This window comes from Thamnophis elegans, chromosome 17 (genome assembly GCF_009769535.1).
Source record: "Thamnophis elegans isolate rThaEle1 chromosome 17, rThaEle1.pri, whole genome shotgun sequence".
NCBI classification, from domain to species: domain Eukaryota; kingdom Metazoa; phylum Chordata; class Lepidosauria; order Squamata; family Colubridae; genus Thamnophis; species Thamnophis elegans.
The window spans coordinates 14,514,762-14,533,355 of NC_045557.1; the positions used below are offsets into that span (position 1 = coordinate 14,514,762).

Here is an 18,594-nt window from a genome sequence, read left to right on the forward strand (position 1 = left end):
TCAATTAGAGGCCAGCTGGCAGCTGCCACTCACGGGAAAGCTTGACCTGGGATGACCTTTCCCAGGATCCCCAACCGTCCTTTGTGGAAAACAGGCCACTGCAGCCCCTGAGCATGTACAGAGTTTATTTCCGCCCCCTGTTCCCACCCCGCCTTCTCCGGCCCGTTTGGTCGTAGCCAGACTTTGTCCGGAGCTGGGGGGGCTTTTTGGTCTCCTCGGCTGGGATGTCCAGCGGCTTCTGTGCCATGGGGAGCCTTGAGGTCTCCTCCACTGCAGGGTTGGGGGTCCCTGTGGCCAGAGGTCCATGGCCTCCTCAACCGCAGGGGATCCAGTCTAGGGGATCCAGTCCAGAGGACCCACCGAAGCAGAGCAACTGCATGAGCCTCTCGAGCTCCATCTCCAGGGGGCCCAGAGCTCCCCCCGCGGCTGGTCTCCCCCCTGCTCAGCCCCAAAGGGAGGAGGGGTCCTTTCCCCCCCTTGCAGGAAAGGGTGGGGGGTGATCCCCTCCTGGGATCCGCTTCTTCCCCCCCCTTGGGATCCCTGGCTTTCCAGTGGATTCCCCCGTCCCTCCTTGGCTCCCTCGCCTCCCAATGGCCTCCCGGGATCCCCTCGGGCTGAGCTCCATCCCTTCCCGGGATCCCTTCGGCTGCTTGGCTCCTGGCCCGGCGGTTCTCCTCCTGGGGGTGGAAGGGCCTTTTCCCAGGGGTCGCCCGAGACCCCCGGGGGGAGCCTGGAAGGCTTCGGAGCCTGCGTGCTGCGTCTCCCTGGCAGGAGAAGCCGGGGAAGGGAGGACGCGGGCCTTCCCTTCGGAGCCTCCCCTTCAGCTCCCCGGGCGAAGCTCCGCCGCCCCCGCCAGGAGCCTCCCGCGCCCAAAGGAGCCGCCCGAAGGGAAGGGGCGGTGGGAGGGGAGGGGCCACCGCGGCTCCTCCCACCGAAGCCCCGCCCTCCCTCCGCCTGTCCGTGGGGCTGTCTGTGGGCAGGGGGCGGAGCGAAAGGAGGGGCCGGAGTGGGGACAGACGCGCGCAGCGCAGAGGACGCTGGGAAAGCACCTCCCTCCCAGCGACGGAGCTCGGTGGGCGGAGCTACGGAGGCCAAGAGGGACCGTTGCTGAGGCGGAAAACCAGAGCGGAAAATGAAATAAAAGAAAGGAACGTGGCGGCGAAGGGAACGCTGGAGCCCAATTTGGCGCTTGGGGGTCACCGCCACAGGAGGAACCGTGTCGAACGGCATCAGGAAGGTTGAGAACCGCCGTTCTAGCGGGTCCCTTTCTCTCCTTCGGGGGAACGTCAAGGAGGCGGCGCCTGGAGGGGAGGAGGCGGGGCTTCGCAGGAAGGAGGGGCTGGTATATGGAGCGGCTTCACTTTCGGAACCAGAGAGCTGACGGAAGGAGCGGTTCCCTTCGGAGGCGGAGAAACCGGAAGTAAGTAGAGGCTGCTGGGACGGAGTGGCAGCCTGGGAGGGTCTCCTTCGGGTCCTCGGGAGGGGAGGCCTCGGCCTGGGCCTGGGCCTCTCCTGCGGTGAGGGGGACGCCGCCGTGACCCGCCTCTCTTTCTCCCCTGCAGGAGGACGGAGGAGCCCGGCGGGAGAGGGAAGGAAGGAAGCGCCGCCCGAGAGGAGGAGGAGGACAGCGGGCCCCGCGGAGCAGCCCCGGGAGACGGCGGGGAAAGGCCGGGAGGCTCCGGAGCTGCAGGAGGGATGAGCCCAGCGGGAGCCCAGGAAAGGCGGCTGCCTGGAGGGCGATGCGAGGAGGAGGAAACGGAGGGAGACGCCGAGACGGGCCTGGAGTGCGGAGGGTCCTTCGGAAGACCCCGGAATCCCCAAAGGATCCAGGAGGAAGAAGAGAAACATCAGTGCCCGGAATGTGAAAAATTCTTCAAGAGAAATCAGTGTCTTCGAAAGCATCTAAAGGTCCATTCAGGAGAAAATCCTCATAAATGTCTGGAGTGTGGAAAGAGCTTCAGCCAGAGGAGCACCCTTTATAGACATCAAAGGATCCACACAGGAGAAGAACCTCATAAATGTCTGGAGTGTGGAAAGAGCTTCACTGAGAGGAGCAACCTTTATAGACATCAAAGGATCCACACAGGAGACAATCCTCATAAATGTCTGGAGTGTGGAAAGAGCTTCAGTGAGAGTAGCAGCCTTTATAGACATCAAAGGATCCACACAGGAGAAAAACCTCATAAATGTCTGGAGTGTGGAAAGAGCTTCACTGAGAGGAGCAACCTTTATAGACATCAAAGGATCCACACAGGAGACAATCCTCATAAATGTTTGGAGTGTGGAAAGAGCTTCAGTCAGAGTAGCAGCCTTTTTATACATCAAAGGATCCACACAGGAGAAAAACCTCATAAATGTCTGGAGTGTGGAAAGAGCTTCACTGAGAGGTGCAACCTTTATAGACATCAGAGGATCCACACAGGAGAAAAACCTCATAAATGTCTGGAGTGTGGAAAGAGCTTCAGTCGGAGGGGCAGTCTTTATGCACATCAAAATATTCACACAGGAGAAAAACCTCATGAATGTCTGCAGTGTGGAAGGAGCTTCAGTGAGAGGAGCAACCTTTATAGACATCAAAGGATCCACACAGGAGAAGAACCTCATAAATGTCTGGAGTGTGGAAAGAGCTTCAGTGAGAGGAGCAGCCTTTATAGACATCAAAGGATCCACACAGGAGAAGAACCTCATAAATGTCTGGAGTGTGGAAAGAGCTTCAGTCAGAGGGGCAATCTTTATAGACATCAAAGGATCCACACAGGAGAAAAACCTCATAAATGTTTGGAGTGTGGAAAGAGCTTCAGTGAGAGGAGCAGCCTTTATGCACATCAAAGGATCCACACAGGAAAAAAACCTCATAAATGCCTGGAGTGTGGAAAGAGCTTCAGTCATAGGAGCAGCCTTTATAAACATCAAAGGATCCATTCAGGAGAAAATCCTCCGCCCAATCCCCGCATTCAGGCAGGGGGAGGCCGAGGGGCCCTCCTGGGACTGCAGCCCTTCCCTCCCCCTGGGGTCCTCCCCTAGTCAAGGTGGGTTGGGAGGTCTGGGGGTGCAGCCAGGCGAGCGAAAGCTGAAGGGGCCACGGAGTTTTCCGCCCTTTCAATGCTCTCCTCGTTTTGCACTGAAGACCTGAGCTAATGTGATGCTGGACCCACTGAGGCTTAGACCGATGGAGGAAGTTCCCTTCTGAGCTGACACAATAAGAACAAGCCAGCTGGAAGGGACCTTAGAGGTCTTCTAGCCCAACCCTCTGCTCAAGCAACAGATCTCATCCCGAAGGTGCTTTTTCAGGAGGCAACTGGATTTTCTTTCCCTTCACTTCTCACCCAAGAAATGTCCTCCGTTAATAGGACAGAGCAGAAGGGAATTCTTTATTGGCCAAGTGTGATTGGACACGCAAGGAATTTGTCTTTGGTGCATCACCTCTCACAGTGTACCTGAAGTAAAATAAAAGGCATCCATCAACATACAACACTTGGAGATAGTCGTAAGTTACTTATAAGCAATCAAATCATACTAAGAAACAAACAGAACCATCTAAATTGTAAAGATACAAGCAACATAGTCATAAGTGGGGAGAGACAGTTACCGAGAAGAGTAAGAAGAAGAATAGTAATGCAGTCTTAGGAGGTGTTGTGGGAATTCATTGTTGAGCAGAGTGATGGCAGGTGGGGGAAAGCTGTTCTTGTGTGTAGTTGTCTTGGTGTGCAGTGTCCTATGCACCCCAGAGACAGTAAGCACGGTAGTCAGCCAGCCCCTCCCCACTTTAGCTGCCTTACCAGCCCCTCCCTCTCCACATCCACCTGCTCCTCCTTTCCAAAAACTGCAGCAGTGGGGGGAAATCCCCTACAATACTGCCCCCTTCCTAGTTGCAGTTTTCAACCTTTTTGAGCCCTTGGAAACCGTCTCTCTGTGTGTGTGTTTTTCCTCCTACACCCTCTCCCTCTTTGGAGGGGACTCCTGTTGCGGCTGCTGCCTGTGCCACTGTGCCCTGCGACATAGCCCTCCACCCCTGGGTTGGCTCTTCGTTGAGCCATTGGGAGCTTGGATTTTCATACAGTGTTTTACCCATCTTCTTCCCCGTTTTATTGTCCTCTCTTGTAAGCCACCCAGAGTCATTGGCAGTTGGGCTCCCCTTTGCTTCTCTCAAACTCTCCCCAATTCAGGCAATCAAGTTCTTTTCGGCTCCACACCAAACTTAGTGCCTGAGTTTGGAGAGTAAGATATGAAAATCCTGCGTGGCTTCATGATGCTGAATCCCCAAGGACATGACCCTCTTTTGCCCATCTTCCAAATGTTGAGGGCTCCAGCAGCTGAAGACCCAAAAAGAATCCAACTTGGAGAATATCAACATTGCATGATTTCCTGTTTCTTTTTTTCCCCAACAATGAGATATTGATTTCTATGAGGAAATTCACTAGCAGGAGATTCTCCTCCTTAGCTCCTCTTTAACTGGAGACGGTCTCCTTTTGGGCATGAATTCCAAATTCAGATATCCAGGAAGAAAATGTATCCATGTAGTTGCTGTTCAAAGATACACTTGTGTTGTCCCCAATTTGGGTCTGAGCCTGGTGTGGAAGCCAATGATGGACCCAGACAGGAGGGGCAGGTTTTCTGATTGCTTTTTATTGCAGGACTCCAAGGAAAAAGGTTCCTGGTCAAAAGGCCAAGAACAAAGGATTAAGAAAACTTTATACATTTTCACTCAAGGAGAAGGCAGGACAAGGTGAAATAATAAGAAATATCCTCTAAAAACACTTTAGCAATAATTCTACCATTTGTTCTATTGGTCTCTAGCTGTGCCATTCCTAAGCCTTGGCTAATGAAGGCCCCAGGAGTTCTCTAACAGGCGTTTCATTTGTTGCCGGCCATCTCTATTCCTAACTTTTAGCTGAGGTCTGCAAGTTGTCCAATTCTTGTTACTGTTATCAACTTTCTAGCTACCCATAATTGCTGCAAGCTTTACACATGCATATTTCCTGTTGAACAAAGCATTCTTTGTTCTTGTGAGACAGACAGAGCCCCACACCCCAATTACAGTCTTCCTGCTTTACTTTCAAGTGTGTGCTATGACCTTGCTTTAGCACCCAGCCCATCACCCCCCCCCCCCTTTGAATCTGAAAATGATCTCATTTTCCAAGGTTCACCCAACAGCAATATCCCTGTACTGGGAGACCTCCTGGTTTACTTACAGGTGGGGAGGCAAAGCAGAAGGCATTGTAATGCACAACAGGTGATTAAGAGAACAATGACTTTGCCTGCCAGGGTCATTATTAGGTACTTAACCAGTGAAATCAGGCAACCCTCCTGTCACTCAATGCCACTAGTCTTTCCATTGGGGGGGGGGAGTTGCAGCTCTCTTTGTGATGTGTGTAGTTCAGCTGTGGAATTCCAGGATTTCTCCAGAATCTGCACACAGCATTGTTGTCCAAGTAGTGCACACCCATCTCCTTAGGATGCCAATGTCATATCTAGAGCTATTCTATTCTGAACTATCATTGTCCAAATGGCTTCTTGTTCTTTGGCTGCAGCAATAAAAAACTCCCCGGTCTCCTTGGCTAGGATTTCCTCCACCGCTTGTATGTGATACAAAGCATTATTGAGGGACCAGAGCCCACAGAGCAAAGAAAGGGGTTCAGGTACTTTCTGAGTTGTTCAAGATTCCTGTGGTTTCCAGTCTTCCTTTCAGGTAAAGTGGGCATAATATAGGTACCCACCTATATGGGAAGAGCACAGATACATCACAAAATCATGTGGTCTCATCCCAAAGGTTGTTAAGTTTATTTGTCTTAATATCTTAGCCTTCATGCACACAGACACACCAATCAGCTAGTGGTAATAATTGGGTAACTCCTAATCCTTGTGTGGGTAGCTACAAACACCTTTTGGGGAAATGTTCTAATTGAGAAAACACCTACGGGAGATGGCAGTTCTCCTCTCACACAACTATGGTTCCGGAGGCTTTTGGTTCCAGAACAATAACTTCAGTCCCAGTTCTGCTACTGAGAAAGTCACAGGCTGTGCAGTCCAGGAATCAGGACGGGCAGATCGTGGGTATTTCTTCACTCTGGAAGTGATCAATCCAAGATGCCCGGCCTTCCACTTTTAGGGCTGTATGGGTGGTCTGAAGCCTTTGGAAGGGTCCCTTCCTCTGCTGATCCAAGGAGGTTGTTGGTCCCCACGTCTTTACAAGCGTCCAGTCTGCAGGCTGAAATGGATGTCCTGGGTGATCTAGTCCTGCAGATAACGGGAAAGGAAATTCATCACCCCAGCGAGGTGTCTTGCGCTTTTGGTACAAGGCCAGTGTTAGGTAAGCTCCCCGTTGGGAGAGCAAGTACGTTCAGAGAAGTGTTGTGAGAGTTGTGTTGGAGAACACACAAACCAGCATACAGAAACATTGCAGTTTAAATAGGCTTCTACTTTCCTGGAAATATTTGTATTTCACAGCTAGGTTTGTGCGAACAGTTAAACATCACTCGGAAGCTTCAAACAGTCCATCAAACAGTCCAAGTTACCCACGGATAAGTCAGTCAGTCATCAACGTCTTTCAGTTAAGGGATAATCCAAATAACATAGTCCAGTATCATATAATCAGTTCAGAACTCAAAGGTTGCTAGCAGTTGCAGAACTTAAAATAGCTCACTCAGTTCAGATCAGCCCAGCATCTAAGGAAGAGAGAGCGAGCTAAGAGTCGGCTCCCTCTTATGGCCGATTGAGGAAAAACAGCAACCAATCACATTTTACAGTATGCTTTAAAGAAACAGGTACAACATTGTTACATGATTTATATATTGCCAACCCAACCATTAGATTATATTCCAAAGAGTCAGTTTGCCCACCAGTGGGATGGGCCTCTCCTCTGCCTTTAGGGAGGGATGTGGTCATCCCAAAAGGGCCTCAAAGAGGCTCAAGCCTATTCGCTTTTGAGGTGCAATGAGGGTGGCAAAGTTTGAGGTGAGCACAGGTGAGCTTTCTGGTGGAGCTTAGCTATCTGTTGTTTTTGTAAATCATTACATTTTTTCCCATAGGAGGACTTGCCAGGTGGTAGGCTGAGTAAAGCTTCCGAGTGATGTTTAACTGTTCGCACAAACCTAGCTGTGAAATATGGGTCCCAATCCAATGATGTACTATTTGGCAGCCCAAACCTAGGAATAATTTCTTCCATTAGGACATTTACTACTTCATGATCTTTATTAGCCCTGCAAGCAAAAGCCTCAGGCCATCCTGTGAAGGGAGATTCTAGTCCCAAAACAGACTTAAAACCTCCCTTTCTAGGGAATTCAGTCAAGTCTGTATCTCAAATTGTCCCTGGGTAGTTGCCGTTAAGTTGGACTCATAGGGGTGGGTGCCTGGCTCCTTTTGGATTATTTCTGGCACAAATCAGACAAGCTGCTACAGCTCGGAGATAGCGGAATAGAGATCCTTGCCTACCAGACAGCATCTCCTAAAGTTTATCAGTGCTTTTGACCCCCAATGTGTGCCAGCATGTATTTGTTACAAAGGAATCCTTAGAGTAGTGTTTTTCAACCTTTTTTGTGCAGAGGAGCACTGGGTTTCTTTGTAAGAAAGGGAATCAAAATATTTAACCCCTTTCACAGTCGGGGATAGGGACTCACACAAGCATTTACACATCGGCATACTTACAGACAATGTTCCCTCTAATTTTTTTTCAGTGTGTGCGGAAAAGTATAGTGTTTGAGCGGCACATTTTCATATCTGAGCACCTGAATTTTTTTCACAGATGTTTCACAGAGCAATTGATTTATAGGATCCGAATTGGAATGGAGAAAAATGGTTTTGTGCATGAGAGAGTGTGTGTGTGTGTGTGTTTGAGTGAGTGAGCGAGGGTTCCGGTAAGGGAACTGTGCCTATTTAGAAAAAAAGGTAAATTATTGCAAACATGATATATGTTTCTAGAGAGAGGGGGGGGAGAGAGAGAGAGGGAGGGAGGGAGAGAGAGAGAGAGAGTATCCCTCCTTCCTTCAGCCCAACACACTCGCTGGCATCCCAACCAGATGAGAGGGACTGCAGAGGGTCTCCCCCACACCAGCTAGAGGAGGTGCTGTGACAGCCGCCCAGGACGAGGGGACGGCGGTGGCCAGGACGGGCAAGGGCTGCCCAGTGCCCATCCTCCCCACCCAAGCGGGCTTCTTGCACAGCTCTAGCCGGCAGCTCTCCTGGGGATCCGTGGTCCAGAGCGCTGCCGCTTCCAGCGGGATATATTCTGCCAGGCCCTCGGCGCCATCTTTAGGCGGGGATCTCACCTGCCCGCCAGCAGCTCCTCCAGCGTCCCGTCTGGAAGCAGCAGCACAACGGTCGCCGTTACCAGGGGCGAAGGGGTGGCGGTGGTGAGAACAGGGGAGCGCCACCCCTTCCCCTTCCCCAACATTGGCTGTTGCGCTTCCGCTTCCATTAGCAACGTGGTTGTTAAGTGAATTGCTGCAGTTTTTAAATTAGTAATGCAGTTGTTAAGTGAATCACTGCCATTTTTAAATTAGTAACATGGTTGTTAAGTGAATCACTGCAGTTTTTACATTAGTAACACGGTTGTTAAGTGTATCGCTGCAGTTTTTAAATTATTAACACGGTTGTTAAGTGAATTACTGCAGTTTTTAAATTAGGATCACGGTTGTTAAATGAATGGCTGCAGTTTTTAAATTAGTAACACGGTTGTTAAGTGAATCACTAGTTCTTAAATTAGTAACATGGTTGTTAACTGAATTGCTGCAGTTTTTAAATTAGTAATGCTGTTGTTAAGTGAATCATTGAAGTTTTTAAATTAGTAACATGGTTGTTAAGTGAATCACTAGTTTTTAAATTACTAACACGGTTGTTAAGTGAATTGCTGCAGTTTTTAAATTAGTAATGTGGTTGTTAAGTAAATCACTGCACTTTTTAAAGTAGAAACATGGTTGTTAAGTGAATCATTGCAGTTTTTAAATTAGTAACATGGTTGTTAAGTGAATCATTGCAGTTTTTAAATTAGTAACATGCTTGTTAAGTGAATCACTAATTTATAAATTAGTAACACGGTTGTTAAGTGAATCAATAGTTTTTAAATTAGTAACAGGGTTGTTAAGTGAATCACTAGTTTTTAAATTAGTAACACAGTTGTTAAGTGAATCACTGCAGTTTTTAAATTAGTAATGCAGTTGTTAAGTGAATCACAAGTTTTTAAATTGGTAACAGGGTTATTAAGTGAATTACTAGTTTTTAAATTAGTAACATGGTTGTTAAGTGAATCGCTGCAGTTTTTACATTAGTAACACGGTTGTTAAGTGTATCGCTGCAGTTTTTAAATTATTAACACGGTTGTTAAGTGAATTACTGCAGTTTTTAAATTAGGATCACGGTTGTTAAATGAATGGCTGCAGTTTTTAAATTAGTAACACGGTTGTTAAGTGAATCACTAGTTCTTAAATTAGTAACATGGTTGTTAACTGAATTGCTGCAGTTTTTAAATTAGTAATGCTGTTGTTAAGTGAATCATTGAAGTTTTTAAATTAGTAACACGGTTGTTAAGTGAATCACTAGTTTTTAAATTACTAACACGGTTGTTAAGTGAATTGCTGCAGTTTTTAAATTAGTAATGTGGTTGTTAAGTAAATCACTGCACTTTTTAAAGTAGAAACATGGTTGTTAAGTGAATCATTGCAGTTTTTAAATTAGTAACATGGTTGTTAAGTGAATCATTGCAGTTTTTAAATTAGTAACATGCTTGTTAAGTGAATCACTAATTTATAAATTAGTAACACGGTTGTTAAGTGAATCAATAGTTTTTAAATTAGTAACAGGGTTGTTAAGTGAATCACTAGTTTTTAAATTAGTAACACAGTTGTTAAGTGAATCACTGCAGTTTTTAAATTAGTAATGCAGTTGTTAAGTGAATCACAAGTTTTTAAATTGGTAACAGGGTTATTAAGTGAATTACTAGTTTTTAAATTAGTAACATGGTTGTTAAGTGAATCGCTGCAGTTTTCAAATTAGTAATGCGGTTGTTAAGTGAATTATGGCAGTTTTTAAATTAGTAACACGGTTGTTAAGTGAATCAGAGTTGGAAGAGACCATGGAGGTCATCTAGTCCAACCCCCCCCAAGCCGGAGAGCCTACAGTGTAGGCGGGGCCTGGGCTGCAGGCGACGGCGAACAGGAAGGAGGGAAGCGAATGCCAGCCAGCATCCCTGCCTTCTTCCTCCGAGAGCCGCTTCTTTGCCAGCCTCTCAGCTGATCGGTGCCAGGCAGCCCCCGTGACACGCGGACCCTTTGCTGCCGCGCGGGGCGAGCGCTGCCGGGGGGAGATCCGGGGGAGAGGAGGGAAAAGGCGTCCCGAGCAGAAGTTTCCCTTCTCCTCCCCCTCCCCCCGCTGACTTCTCCCCAGCAGCCTCGTCTCCAGCCGCAGCAGCCCTGGCGGCCCCCAGGGAGACTGAAAGGGGCGCAGCGCTCTCCCAACCGCCGAGGAAGGCAGAGGAGCCGGCCCTGGGCTGTTGGGAGAAGCGCCCTAACCCTCCCTTCCCTTTGGCAGCCGCCTGGCAGAGAAGCCGGACGTGGCTTCAGGGAAGCCCCCGGGGGCTGCAGAGGGCAAGAAACACCCCCAAAGGGCCAACATCAAGTTCGGACATGATCTGTCTCTGACTTCCAGAGGGCATCTAGGAGGGCGGGGAGGCCATTTCTGCGCCCCCCCCCCCAGTCTTTGGGGAGAGGAAGTCCATGCGCTCTCTCTCTCTCTCTCTCTCTCTCTCTCTCTCTCTCTCTGTGTGTGTGTGTGTGTGTGTGTGACATGCGCATGCGCAGTTGGGTAGGGAATTGAGTGGACACGTGAGGGACCAATGGGAATTCTCCCTTCTGCAGCGTCATCGGTCTCCGGGCAGGGTTTTCCTTGATTTCACCAATCAGAAATCAGAGTTCAGAAAGGAGGGAAGGGGGATATTTTCAGTCACATTTAAAGGCATTAAAAAACACTGCGCTGCACTTAGAAACTTGTGCGCAGTGTTTCTTTGTTACCTGCGCGGCCGCTCACACGCGCAGCTTAGAGGGAACGCTGTTCTCCAGCAAACTCTTGTCCCCAAACCTGGGTTCTTGCTTAGTGTCAAAGCCGATAAGTCACGGGACACAAGGTGTGATACAGAATTATACTTTTATTTTGGTACCAAGATATACGGACCCCGGTTTGAAAAGCTAACCAAGGACCAAAATATTTGAATCTTACAGCATTTTGTATAGTCAAGGGATGGTCACATTCAACCCTTTGCCCTCCCCCTCAGAATGCATGCATAACAGATCATATTGATTGGTTATTTGGATATAGAAGTTGAGATATTGCACAACATCTCAACTTCTTTTACTCTGCTTTCCTTCTTATTTCCATCCTACCAGTGAGTGAAAACCATATCGCCCCCCCCCTTCGAAATCCCTCTTGGGTTTCTCACTTGCTGCTGTGCAGATTTCACATTACAAAGCACTTGAAATTTTAAAAGAAGCCATTTCTGCACTTACAAAAGGAAAAGCAACAACAACAAAATTATTCCAGCCCATGCATAAGAAATAAAACACAAATTTAAAAAGTCCTTGGCGGAATAAACATAAACTAGTATTTTTCATTGTAACGATTATAGTTTTCTATAAGTATTTTTTTGTAAAACATAGCAAGATATTTATGTGTGTAGAAAAAGGAATTGTCTCCGCTTTTCCTAGGCCTTGGGGAACTGGCTGACATCGCCTGACCTCACCTTACGTGAGAGAGCAACCCGGTCCCTGATCCAGCTGCTTCAGATCCCACCCGAGGTGAGTTTGTTGAGGAAGCAGCCTTTCTTACCCCTGGATGAGATGGGCTTCCTGTTGGGTTCCAGAAGGTCAGCCTTGCATTCATCCTGTGCCTGTCTTATTCCACAGAACCCGACCATCAGAAACAAGGGACACTGGATTGGCCTGTTGGTCCCTTTCTGTGTCCATACAGAACCTGCCTTCTGGTACTGGGGTCAAACTGCCACCTCTTGGCTGCTGAACATGAAATTCCCAGCTCCAGCAACAGGTAGGTTTCCCTCAGTGACTTATGGCCATTTTTGCACCCTTGTGACCGTTGCAGCATCTCCCTGGTCCCGGGATTTACATTTGGAGGCTGGACGACTGACTCCCATTTACGATGGTTGCAGTGTCCTGGCATCACGTGATCCCCTTCTGACAAGCAAAGTCAGTGGGGAACAGGGGTGGGTTTCAGGGGGTACGCCCCGGTACGTGCGTACTGGTTGGTCAAATGTAGCGTCTCTTCCGGTACCCGTTCTTCTGGAGGCCATGTACTAGAACACTCCCTCCCATTGCCTGCCCCCTTGCTCACTCCCCCCACCCACTCAGTCGCCACTCGCTTGCCCCGCCTGTCCGCAATGCGCTTGCCCCGCCAACAGCCACCTCTTTACCAATAGGATCAGAGGGTGGAATATATGCACAGATGAGGCCCTGGGGATGAGAGGAAAGGTCCTATGTGGAGACAGGACTCTGGTGTGGATGGAATGGACATGAGAGTGAGGAATATAAATTCCGATAAAAACATTTTCTCTCGTCTTCATTTCTTTGCCTTGGCAATTAAGAACTTTGCTCCTTTCCTGTCTCTCTCTCTCTGAAGAGGGAGAGGAGTCGCGGGGGGGGGGGGGGGCTGCCACAGAAAAAAACTGTTTGTTCTTTTATTCTGCTCTGCAATAGGAAGGAATAGCAATAGCAATAGCAGTAGACTTATATACCGCTTCATAGGCCTTTCAGGCCTCTCTAAGCGGTTTACAGAGAGTCAGCATATTGCCCCCAACAATCTGGGTCCTCATTTTACCCACCTCGGAAGGATGGAAGGCTGAGTCAACCCTGAGCCGGTGAGATTTGAACCGCTGACCTGCTGATCTAGCAGTAGCCTGCAGTGCTGCATTTAACCACTGCACCAAGGAAGGAGGGGGGGCTGCACATTAGCAGTGAGGCAGAAGTTAGCACCTTAAAGCCACCTGCCAGGAAGAATAGCTCGCTTATAAGGGGAAAAAAAACCCCAAACTGGCACACTTTGCAAGATACCTGTGACCTTTGGTGAGAAAACAATGTAAAATCAGGTTTCAGTATGGACAGTTACAGGCCAGATGGAAAAGAGATCAAAAAATCGGTTTTATGCAAGACGCGGATAACTTACTAAAACAAATCAGAAATCAAAGTCCAATGCATATAAAGAGACTACGGTATACAATGCATTAATAGAAATGGATTCGGAAACAGAATTAATTAAAGACTGTTTGATAAAGTGGGCCCAAAATTTTGAAGAACCAATAATGTTGGATACATGGGAAAAGATCTGGGTAAGAAATGTAAAGTTTACACAAGCCCAAAATTTGAGAGAAAACCTTTATAAGATGTTTTATAGATGGCATCGAGATCTTAAAAAACTGGCCTCTATGTATCCGAATTTACAACCTAAATGCTGGAGATGTGACAGTGCTGATGCTACATATTATCATATATGGTGGACTTGTAAAAAGGTTAAAGCATTTTGGATAAAAGTATGGTGGATTATGCAAAATGTTCTTAAAAAAGGATAAAGTTTACCCCTCAGTTATTCTTCAAGAGCCAAGGTGGCGCAGTGGTTAAATGCAGCACTGCAGGCTACTGCTAGATCAGCAGGTCAGCGGTTCAAATCTCACCGGCTCAGGGTTGACTCAGCCTTCCATCCTTCCGAGGTGGGTAAAATGAGGACCCAGATTGTTGGGGGCAATATGCTGACTCTCTGTAAACCGCTTAGAGAGGCCTGAAAGGCCTATGAAGCGGTATATAAGTCTATTGCTATTGCTATTCTTAGGTATAATTACTGATTGTACAGTTGTAGAGACTAACATGATTTTGCATTTAACAACGGCAGCAAGAATGTTGGTGGCGCAATACTGGAAGAAGGAAGATTTGCCTACTATTCAAGAATGGACATTGAAAGTAACAAACTTAGCAGAGATGGCTAAAATATCAGCATATCTTAAGGACTATTCAAATGACAGATATAAACTGGAGTGGAGAAGATGGATTGACTATACTCAAAATAAATACGGGACTAAGAAATTCCAGATAGTTTATGACTGAAGAAACAAGGAATGATATAATCTGTTTAGAGTTAGCCTAGCAAAGAGGAGTTAAAGCTCAAATGAAAGATGATACTAACTTTTTTTAAAGCTTATTTTAGAATATCTTTGTTAAAGATTTATACCCTGTGTTGGTTCTGGGAAGTCGGGGGGGGGGAAGGTTGGGGGGAGGGAGGTAAATATTTGTAAAAGTTTTTCTTCCCAAAATTTCCATTAAAAAAAAATGTAAAATCCAAAGAACCAACCAGAAGGACCTGTTGTGGCTGCATGATTAGGGGAAGGGCAAAGGGGAGACCCTCCCTTGACTGTGAGATTCTCCTCTTGGCCCTTGATTAGCTTTTCAATCCTTCCATCTGGGAACCAAAGTGAAAGTAGGATTCTCTATCACGCCTTGTGTCCGGAGGCTTATCGGCTTCGACACTAAGCAGGAGCGAGTTTGGGGGACAAGAAAACCAGGGTGGGTTTTACTCAAGAGGCCAAAAGAAGAGGGAAGGTTCCACACACAGAACCCAGAGGGAAAAAGGAGGGAAATAAATACTCCACAGTTCTCCACGTTTCTCCTTCGCCACTTTCCCGCCACAAAATGGAGGACCCCATGGGGCTTGCGCCATCTTTAGCTGTCCCTCTCACTGCCTGTAAGGGGCAGCCTATAGTCTGGCCTTTACGTGATGCCTGGCCTCTGCAGGCAGTGAGTAGGACAGCTAAAACTGGCAAAGACCCCGCATCCTCCATTTTGTTCCTCCGGCCCCTTTTTGGAGAGGATTGTTTTTTCCCCTCCATAAAAAGGTAAGCAGTTAGAATAATGGACAAATGGAGTTGAAAGAGACCTTAGAGGTCACCTGTCCAACTGCCCAGTGCAAGATCTACTAGGGCATGTTTCTCAACCTTGGCAACCTGAAGAAGAGTGGACTTCAGTTCCCAGAACTCCCCAGTCAGCAGTCAGGGTCCTTCTCCACTGGGTCTTTCCATGATTTAGCTGTCCCTCTCACTGCCTGTAGGGGGCAGTATATCATCTGGCCTTTAAGCCATACCTGGCCTACGCGGGCAGTGAGTAGGACAGCTAAAGCTTGCAAAGACCCATGTGTTTCTTCAGGCACCTCCTTCTCACAAGGCCTTTTGAATATGAATCACATCTGATCTTTTATGCGTATTTCCTTTCATCGTCTGGGCCTGGAGAGGGAAACCTGGATTCTCTGGATCTCTAACACCAGATTATACTCCCAAGGGACAAGATTTTAATTCCACTCCCAGAGAAGGGGCGGAATGTGGGGCTCCCCTCCGACTGAGGGTTCCCCCTTCAGAGGGAGCCGCTCTGGCTGAGGTGAATTCGGGGCTCGAAGCCCCTTCAGGATTGGCTCATCAATGGATAAGCCACGCCCCCAAGGGAAGGCAGCCGGTTGGTGGTTATTGTTCAAATCTCAGGTCCAGGCCAATCAAAGCCTTGGCTTGTGACATCAGAGGCTCCTCCTGAGCTCATTGGCTGGAGCTCGCCATGGCAACCTCCAGCATCCTTGGGGAGTCTGGACCACGTAATGGAGGCTCTGCTCAACATCCCTGGAAAGTGGCTGGATTGGAAGGCTGGCACTGGGGGCATCGCAGGGTCTCCCTCGCCTGGGCTCCTCAGGAGGGAGAGACCCTTCGCTTTAAGGCAGAACTAAGGGGGGGGGGAGATTAGAAAAGTGGGGGTTCCATTAAACTTCACAGACGTGCTGATACCTTCCATGTTGGCAGCCTCCATCCCTGTCACCAATCTCCTCATCCATCATGTCAAAGGTTCTTGTCTCCAGAAAGGGGCTGGGCCTGGCTGGCTGGCTGGCTGGCTGGCGGTGAAGGGCACTCGGAAAAACCTGCAATGTTTAGGGGCCCAAAAAATGGCTTCAGGCTTTCGCAGTTGGGTGGGCATTGCAACCACAAAGCTAGAGGTCGACCTGCTTCATGATTTGGGGAAATGACTAAACTCTGATTCCGTTGGCCAGATAGTAGTTATTTCCCAATAGCACACTTGGTCTGGCGACTGAACATTTGTTTTCGTTTTTTATTACTTGGATTTTTTATACCGCCTTTATTATTTCTCTAAATAGCTGAAGGCAGTGAACATATCTAAGATTCCTTCATCCCCACAAGAACAACCTTGTGAAGGCTGAGAGAGGGACTGGCTCAAGGTCACCCACTGGGCTTCGTGGCTGAGATGGGACTCGTAGTAAGTACTTGCGGGGGGGGGGGGTCTGTCTTAATTCCAATGGTCACCACCTTTTCCTGTTATCAGAAATCATAGCAATACAAAGACAGTCAAATCGATGGAGAGCTGATACCGAGTCCTGTGGGGGGTTTTGAGCAATGAGGTGCCTTGAGTTGGATTCAGAATGAAATGGGAAGTCAGGATAGTTTGAAGAGAGACCAGTATTGAGGGATTTTGTTGGCGTTTCTCAAACTAGGCCCCTTTAAGGTATGGGGGACTTCAACTCCCAGAATTCTCCAGCCAGCCATTTTGCAAGCAGAATTCTGGGAGTTGAAGACCATCCAAGTCTTAAAGGGGCCAAGTTTGTGTTTTTTACACAAAGTTGTTATACTGTAGTTTAATGACTGCTTTAGGACAGGGGTGTCACACTCAAGGCCCACAGGCCAGATCTGGCCTGCAGGATGCTTAGATCCGGCCCGCAGGCCATTCTGCACACAGCGGACTGGCCCATGGCGCCTCTGCCAAAGAAAACGGAGCTTGAGAGGGCCAGGAAAAAGCCAGAATGGAGAAGGCAGGTTAGCAAAATTAGCCCTGAACTGAGAGAGGATATGACTGTGTCTCTCCATTTGTCAAACAGGTCAGCAACAAGGAAAAAATGGTCATATGGTCAATATCCTTGGATGATCTCTCAGCGACCACTGATGGTCCCAACTTCCAGGTTGATGAACTGAGAGACTTCTTTGACTTTCAGACCCAGAAATTCCAGAAAGACAATCAGTGGATGAAAGATCAGCACAGCTGTCTCCAGGAGAAAGTGGATCAACTTAAGACCACAACGGAAGACCTGCAGAAAACCTGCAGGAGATCATGCCATCAGTTAGAGCTAGAGAACAAATCTTTGGTGAAATACATTGAAGAACTCTACAAAGAACTGCATGAGATTACTAGCCAAGTGTCCATCTCAAGCAAGAGAAGGCTGACTCTGAGAAAGGCCTCAAAGAGGTGAGGAACTTTCTGCCATGTGCAGAAAAGCCACTACAGCCAACTGAGAAAGTCACCCCTCTTCAGAAGATGAGGGAAAACAAGAAGAAGCACCTCAAAAGTCTGCAGCAGCCGCATCTGAGATCCCAGATCCGGCTCTGGCCAGACTCACCTGGCACACAAGGTAGCAAGTCCCCCCATCACCTCCCAGATACACCAGATAGGAAATACGACCAAATGAGGAAACTCTACTTTATTGGAAGGATACAGAAGAGAATCTTGCAAGTCTGAAAGTACAAATCTCCCACCAACTCTTTTGAAAGCCTGAAAAATGAGGGAGGGTCCTTTCTGGGATTCTTTCTGTGCCAGTTATGCACCTGGGGGCTCCCCCACCTTATCTGATTATTCCCTGTGCAGCAGCATCTCCTCTCCCCAAGGTCCTTTATTTGTTACTATTCCTTTATTTCTATAAACAACTCAAGGCAGTCAATCTCTCAAACACATCTTCCTTCTCCTATTTCCCCTCACAACAACAACCCTGTGAGGTTGGTAGGTATAGTGACTGACCCAAAGTCATCCAGCTGGCTTTCATGACTAAGGTGGGACTAGAACTCAGGAGCTTCCACTTTCTAGCCTGATGCCATATTTTATTTGCACACATCTTTACACTTCCTCAATAGTTTGTGGGAATGCTGGTGATATTCCTTGACCCAGCAGAATATTAACTACAGTACTTCCTGATAATTAAGATAATTAATTAGGATAATGCCTCATAAAACTGAGGAGGTATGACTAGCAATTGGCCCTTGCTCATCTAGTCTTCTATATTGTCATTAATACAGGCGGGATAGTTGAAGAAATAGGATTTTGTGATGCAACATTTACACCAACTCTTAGACAAAGTTACTTTGATGTTGTTTTAAAAATACCATCCAGCTTTTAGAACAATATCTATGATTTCCTGAGTGCATCAGAAAAATCCAGCAGAAAAATAGATAATTTTTAGCAGTAGGACTTAACAAGCTCTCTTATTTCGAACGAACGAATGGCAGCTGCAGTGTGAATCTTTCATTAAGATTTCATTTGTACTTTTTCTCATATCATTTCTTTTTTTAATCAATTTTTTATTTAATCAAAACCTCCAAAAAATGTTTAAAAAAAATATAAGCAAGCCCCAAAAGTTAAATAAAACTACATTAAAAAGTACATAAAAAGAAAAAAGAAAAGAACCAGTTCAGGTGAGGAAACCAGGAGTCTCTCAGCGGGGAATAAAAGTCTGGATGTCATCTTGGGGAGAGTCGGGAAAGCACTTTTCTTCCAGTTGTTCAGCAGCTGCCAGTCCTGG

The 18,594-nt window shown here is 47.5% G+C and overlaps 1 long non-coding RNA gene across 2 annotated transcripts; it reads left to right on the plus strand.

The window, feature by feature from the left end:
* Positions 1-486: 486 nt before the first annotated feature.
* LOC116520063 lies at positions 487-17,149 on the plus strand. 2 transcript variants are annotated; one of them, XR_004256713.1, is made up of 5 exons: positions 487-1,237; positions 11,691-11,780; positions 11,889-12,027; positions 16,171-16,289; positions 16,906-17,149. It is a non-coding gene; the product is annotated as an uncharacterized LOC116520063 (long non-coding RNA). The 2 variants fall into 2 exon arrangements; XR_004256714.1 differs by lacking the exon at positions 487-1,237 and adding an exon at positions 2,858-3,487.
* The last annotated feature ends 1,445 nt before the right edge of the window (positions 17,150-18,594 follow it).